The sequence below is a fragment of the Lonchura striata genome, chromosome Z (assembly GCF_050655825.1).
Source record: "Lonchura striata isolate lonStrDom1 chromosome Z, ASM5065582v1, whole genome shotgun sequence".
NCBI lineage: Eukaryota > Metazoa > Chordata > Aves > Passeriformes > Estrildidae > Lonchura > Lonchura striata.
The window spans coordinates 29,244,632-29,251,027 of NC_140740.1; positions in this window are offsets into that span (position 1 = coordinate 29,244,632).

The following is a 6,396-nucleotide window of genomic DNA, read 5'->3' on the forward strand; positions in this document are numbered from 1 at the left end:
GGAAAAAAAAAACAACAAAGAACAGTGAACCATGACCTTCCAAGCTCAGTGCCTCACATACTCCATCAGGATTCCTCTAGTTCCTAGAAACACCCAGAAAGGAAAACAATGCGACCACCTGCTCCTCAATTGTCATGTACAGGATCTTGCCATCACAGGCAAACCCGGCCCAGAATCCCACTCATCCATTTATTCTGGTTTCTCCATCTTGCTGGGGTTTTTGCCCTGCCAGTGCTCTAGAAATGGTGCTTTCTGTCCCTGGGGTTTCTTCCTTTCAAGAAGCACCAATGACTCCCATAGGTCCCTGTCTTGTGCTAATTTCCACAGGCACACAGAGCAGTGTCTGCCTTTCCATGCCCTGCCCCTCCTGTGCTGCATGGCACCTTCCTTCCCAGCAGGGCCAGCCGAGTGGTGCTGGGTCCTGCAGTTCCCTCTCTGCCACACAACCTGGCAGTCAGCCTGGGCCAGTTCCCCTCTGCCTGAGCGTGCCAGGCAGCAGATGGGGCTGGGACAAGTTCCTCTCAGCTGTCCCTGTTTCTGTGCCAGAAACCTTTAAGGGTGGGGTGGGGGGCACAAACCAGGGCCCCTCAGAGGCTCAGAGTGAGTCCCTCACAGCCCCTCCTGCCCACAGCCAAATCTCTCCAGAGTGCTCTGCCAGGACTGGCAGCCGTGGCTTCCTCCACCACCATTTCATGTCTCTCTACAATGCTCTACGTCAATTCTTTTGCTGTTAGGTAAAACAGAATACACCACCAAATTAAAAAACAGGGAAACAAAAAGAGTCAGAAAATAGAACACCTGTCCTATCTTCTGCAGAGAGAGGTGGAAGTATTCAGTTTTGTGAAGAACGGGCCTCAGGGAGACTTTATTGCGACTTTGCAAGATTTCAGAGTGGCTTTGAAGAAAGTGGGGGACACCGTTTTTAACAGGGCCAGTTACAATAGAATGTGGGCAAATAGTTTCAAACACAAAGGGGATCTAATCAGAGTAGGTCTAAGGAAGACATTGTTTACTCAGTGCAGGGTGCCACCCTGGCACAGGCTGTCCCAAGAGCTTGTAGGTGCCCCATCCCTGGAACCATTCCAGGTCAGGTGGGACAGGGCTCTGAGCAACCTGATGTCTCTAAAGATGTCCCTGCTCATTGCAGGACACTTGGACCAAAGGACATTACAGAGCCCTGCCAGCCCAGCCCAGTCTAGCACTCCTCAGCATTTTCATTTGAAGAGCACCAAGAGTGGAGGTGAGGAGGAAGGGGGCTCATCTGAGGCCTCGGACCTTGGTGGAGGAGGAGCCCATCCCTTGCACACTGTTTCACCTCAGCCCCTTGGCATTTTACCTGCAGCAGCTCGTTGGCAGACCAGCGCCGCTCCTCGTCTCTCTGCAGGCAGCAGCTCAGGAAGTCACGCAGCCAAGCCGAGAGGAGCTTGGGCTGCCGCAGCTGTGGCGTCCCTGCTGTGGCTATCAGGAATTTAGTCTGGAGAAACAGGAAACACAAGGCTCCACCTGCTTCTTTCCCATCTGTAACTGCTGTCCCAGAACCCATTGTTTAACCTCTCTTCTTCAGTGGCAGTTTCTGCCCTGGCAGAGACCCAGAGATGACTTTCCTTTACCAATAAAAAACCAAACTCTGATGCAGCCACAGCTTTTCCACCATCCCGCAGATCTTGCCTTGGCAGCCAATTTCATTGACTGACCTAGTTAGTTGGGAACTACATCAGCAAAAGCACATTTGCTTCTCTGAGGATTCACACCAGCTTGGCAGCCTTTTTGGAAGGGGGACTTTGCTATGTTAACTCTTTCCAAGGATTAGGACATGAAAGGCATCTCTGCAGTGCTTGTGGGTCCCTTCAGCCCAGTAGCCATACAACAAGACTCATCAAGTTTTTTGCCCTGTTCTTGAAAACAATGGTAATTGGAAGAAGAGGAAGGAAATCCATCAGTTAATCCCCAGGTGAGGAAACAAACATTTATAATCTCATATTCAACACAGACACATTAAGGTGCATGCACAAATGTATGGGGATGAAAATGCCTGCTTGGGCACACAGGAGCCACCTGCAGCTCTGTCTCTCAGCAGCCTGAAAATTTCAGCTTCCCTTACGCAGCAACAGAAAAACTTTTCCTGCTCCGAAGATGGAGAGGTGCCATCCCTGCGGACACCCTCTGCTCATTTAGCTACACAAGTCAATGCATGAATGGAAGGCCCATCCCAGAAAATGCCAGGAAACAAACAGGAGGTTTTGGCAGGCTCTCCCTCTCACCAGGCTCCGGCTTGGTGATGTGGAGAAGATGGCTTGGGCTATGAGAGAAACACAGTCACTAAGTGTTTCAGCAACACCGCACAAGAAGCAGAAGAGACTCTGTGGCCTTTGCAGCCTCATGTCCAGGTTCCAGGCATGTTTCTCAGTGGGCAGAAACTGCACAGGGGATGCAGTTCCTCACTAAAACCACTCTTTTAGAAACTCTGTTAGGTTTGGCTTTCTTTCCTTCATTTCTGGAAGTATAGCACCAATTCTAAGATGCTTGTTTCCTTTTATTGTGGCCATCTACACAGACCAAAGAACTGGAACCACTTACAACCCAAAGGAAAGTGTTGCCTGAGCATGGGGTTTGTTTGCATGTGGTATAGCTTGAGTTCCACACTGATGCAACCAAAACTACAGCAGATGCTGATGTGTTGCAGGGACATTTTAAGGAGGGGACCTTGGTGGCAGTAGTTCCAGCAGATGGCAATGGGATTTTGTCCAATGGCATGCAGAACACAGGGCAGGTGAGAAAGACAAGCGGGATCAGTGAGTATTTGCTCCTTACCGTGGCAGGACTTCGGCTCCAGTAGGGAACTTTCCGTTCTATCATTTCGATCCCCACAATTCCAAAAGACCATATGTCCACTTTGGGGCCATATGGTTGATGCATCACCACTTCAGGCGCCATCCACCAAGGAGTCCCGGCCACCGAGGACGGTCTATTCTTCCCAGGGCTGAGCTCAACAGAGATGCCAAAATCAGCTGAGGGGAAAGCAGAATACTGCTTTTATTTGAATTCTGTGCAATTAGGAAACCAAGCAAAAGAATTGCCCAGTAGAACTTTGAGAATGTGATGTTGAATCTCCTGGACAACTGTCCCTGCTCTGTTTCCTCAGGATTTTAGCCAAATCCCCACATTTTGTATACTGCCTTCAGCAGTGGCTTTTGTTCTATGGAAGCTTTAGACTTGTTGCTCCCTCCCTCTGCAATGGACACACACAGAGCAACACCACTCTTGACTGCTTGTTCCTTGTCATACCTCTGTGCACCTTGCAACCGTGTCATCAGCTCAGAGCAGGGGGTCCCTGCACTGCCACCAGCACCATTCCTGGGGAGCTGGCAGCCACTCAAAGCAGTCCCTCACCCCACATCCCTGAACGCTGCACCTGACCAGGAATATACTGACCCAGCTTGACAGAGCCATCGGTTCTGAGAAGGATGTTGTCGCTCTTCACATCTCTGTGGATCACTTGGTTTGAGTGAAGAAAAGCCAATCCTTGCAGGCACTGAGAGAGTCAACAGAACCAGGAGGGCAAAACCCAGTGATTTCATCACACCAGAAAGGAAACAGAGACTCTAAAAGGTTCCCATTCCCCAGGAGAATGGCGAGTAATGGCAGAACACAGTGCCATTGAGAGGAAGAGTTGCTGCTCCAACACTTGCAGAGCAGGACCTTTCTAAGGAAAGGCATGTCAGCTTTTGAAAGAGCAACAGCACCTGCTGTTGTAGACTGTCCCCTGCAAACCAGCCAGGATGACTGCTGCTGCAGTGGATGTGCTCAGAAGCAAAGAGCATTTTGGCTGCACTAGTATCCTTTTTAGCTGAGGACTGAGAGAAATGAGTCTCTTTTTTTTCCTTTGCTGTTCATTTCAAATCCTGCTACCAGCACCTTGCTTCTACAAGTAAGGAATGCAGTGAAGACAGGCAAAAGTTTAGGGAGGCAAGATGGAGAGCAGCAAACACAAGAGGCAGAGTGAGAATACAACAGCAGGAGATAAGAGTACAAGAACTGAGTAGAGTGAGTGCAGGGGCACTCCAGGCATTTCACTGGAGATGCTTTTACGTGCCCATAGCATACCAGCAACGCAGAAGCAAAGTTTGGCACATGAAACCTCTCCTGTTCTGAGCCCCTGTTTCCCAAACCCTTGGAAGCACAGGTGGGCTTGCTGACCTCCCGACTGATGACTGCTATCTCGATTTCAGTCAGGAAGGTCTTCCTGATGACATCGCTCAGAGCGCCTCCATCCATGTACTCCATGACCAGCCAGAGTTCCTCACCCAGAAGGTGGCTGAAGGAAAGAAACAAGGGCGTGAAGATAAACATGTATGGCTAGGTTGATTTTTTGCTTCCGGGCTTCTTGTTTCCAAGGCCCTTTGTGACAAGGACAGAATAAAAGGAATAGACATTCCCTCCTGGCTGTGCTTTGTTTGCAATCTGTGCAGTCTCAGGGAGAAAGGCACAGCTGTGAAAAAGGAGATGTCTTAGATGGCCAGCAAGTGAAAAGTGTGGTTTAGTAAGAGCCCAGATCAAAAGCCTGTCACGCGTGGTGTTTCTGGAAATAAGCACCTAGTCTTCCTGGCATGCATAGCAAAGAAAAAGAGGGGCAACAATCCAAGGGAAATCCACTTTAGGATGGTTCATCATTCAGCATTGAAGAAACTTTAAAAAATCAATCCCAAAAGAATGTGGAGGCAGTGAACTTGGAAAGTATTAACTTCGTACGATACAGCTGATCCTGGTTTTGAATAATTTTGGAATAATTTTCAAACTACGTGTGCCAGGGAAGACTCATGCAGACAAGATGCACTCTCTTCTCTTCCATTGGAGATGAGTAGAGAAATATTAATACATTATAATTAACAGCTCTACTTTCTAGAAGTGACCAAAGTGGATTTTTAACCTCTCATGTTTGCAGTATGTACATGCATATTCACAGGATAAGACCATGACCACTCACCTGTCTAAATAATTCACAACACTGGGACTCCTATGCTTCTTCATGATTGTGATTTCATTAACGGTTAGTTGCTTCCTCTGCCGCCCCTTAAGGCTTATTTTCTTTATGGCCACCTAAAATGACACTGAAAATCAGTAACTTGAGAAGCTGGTGGCACAAGGCCACAAGGCACATGGAGCAAGTGATTTTGCAATGACACAGTTGAGCTGTGCCAAACTGCCTTGTGATTAGGCATTGCAGTAATTAGGAAGTGACATTGCAATAGCCCATTTCTCCACTCCCTTGGGGGCCAGTTACAGGACATGTGGCCACTGAGGCTTTGCCGTGAACACTTGGTGACACTGGTGTCTCAACTATCACCCACAAACCTCTGAGCCCACTCCCTGCTGCTTTGTATGGGATTCAGAAGAAGTAATCCATGCCTTAATACTCTGTGCCTACATCTTGGGCTATGGGCAGGGCTTCGAGTTTCTAGGGACGCCTCTTAGATCTCTCCCTATGTGCAGTTCCCAAGTGCAGCACTGCAGGTGGCTAAAGAACTACCAGTAACTTTCAGATGTATTTGCTGGCAACCAGAAGTGAGAATTCAGGACTCTGAAGCTGTAGCCCCAAAGAGCAGTGAGATGCTCTAAGGCACCACCTTTGTTTTAGCAATTGAGAGTGAGTGAGCACATCCTTCTCTGAAATGTAGTGCTGCCCTGTGTGACTTCCTTCTGGCAGCTGAGAAGGACAAAGACTGTCCCCAATGTATTTTGCAGGCTGGTACCAGTCTGTGTTTCTTGTGCCTCTTCAGCACAGCTCGACCCAAAGCTCCGGCCACAGCTGCTCCCACCAGAGAGGAATGCTCTTGAGTGCAGCAGAGTCTGCGGGGGATGTTGACATTTACCTCTCCTCCTGTGGCTTGGTTGAGTGCTCTAACCACAGATCCAAAATGCCTAGAAACAAAACAGAAGCAGAGAAAGGAGAAGCTGTTTATTTCTTAGAGTGAAAGCTGGCCCACACAGGAGATCTCTGCTGTAAATGCCTAAAACCTGCAGGATGCAGGAGGGCTCTGCCAGAAGGCAGATGATGCATTTTCCTCTCAAGTGCATGGGCAGTGCCTGGGCCGGTTGCAGAAGCGCTGGGGTTTACTGCCTCAGCTCCTAAAGGGAATTTATTCTTTCATCTTAGGTTTGAGTTTCTAAACTCTGTGGTTCCTATTCTGAGCATGGAGCATTTCCTTCCAAGAACCGTGGATTGAATGAAACGCTCCTGGGAACTGTTATCTCACAGCTTTGAGAGGGGCTAGGTTGCCCTTTCAGGCAAGCAAGATTCTTCTTTATTCATTAGTGTGGCAGTGTGGTTTTGAGACATACAAAAATACTGAAGAAATTAACACAGAGCTGTCCCACACTTGAGAGACAAGGAGATCT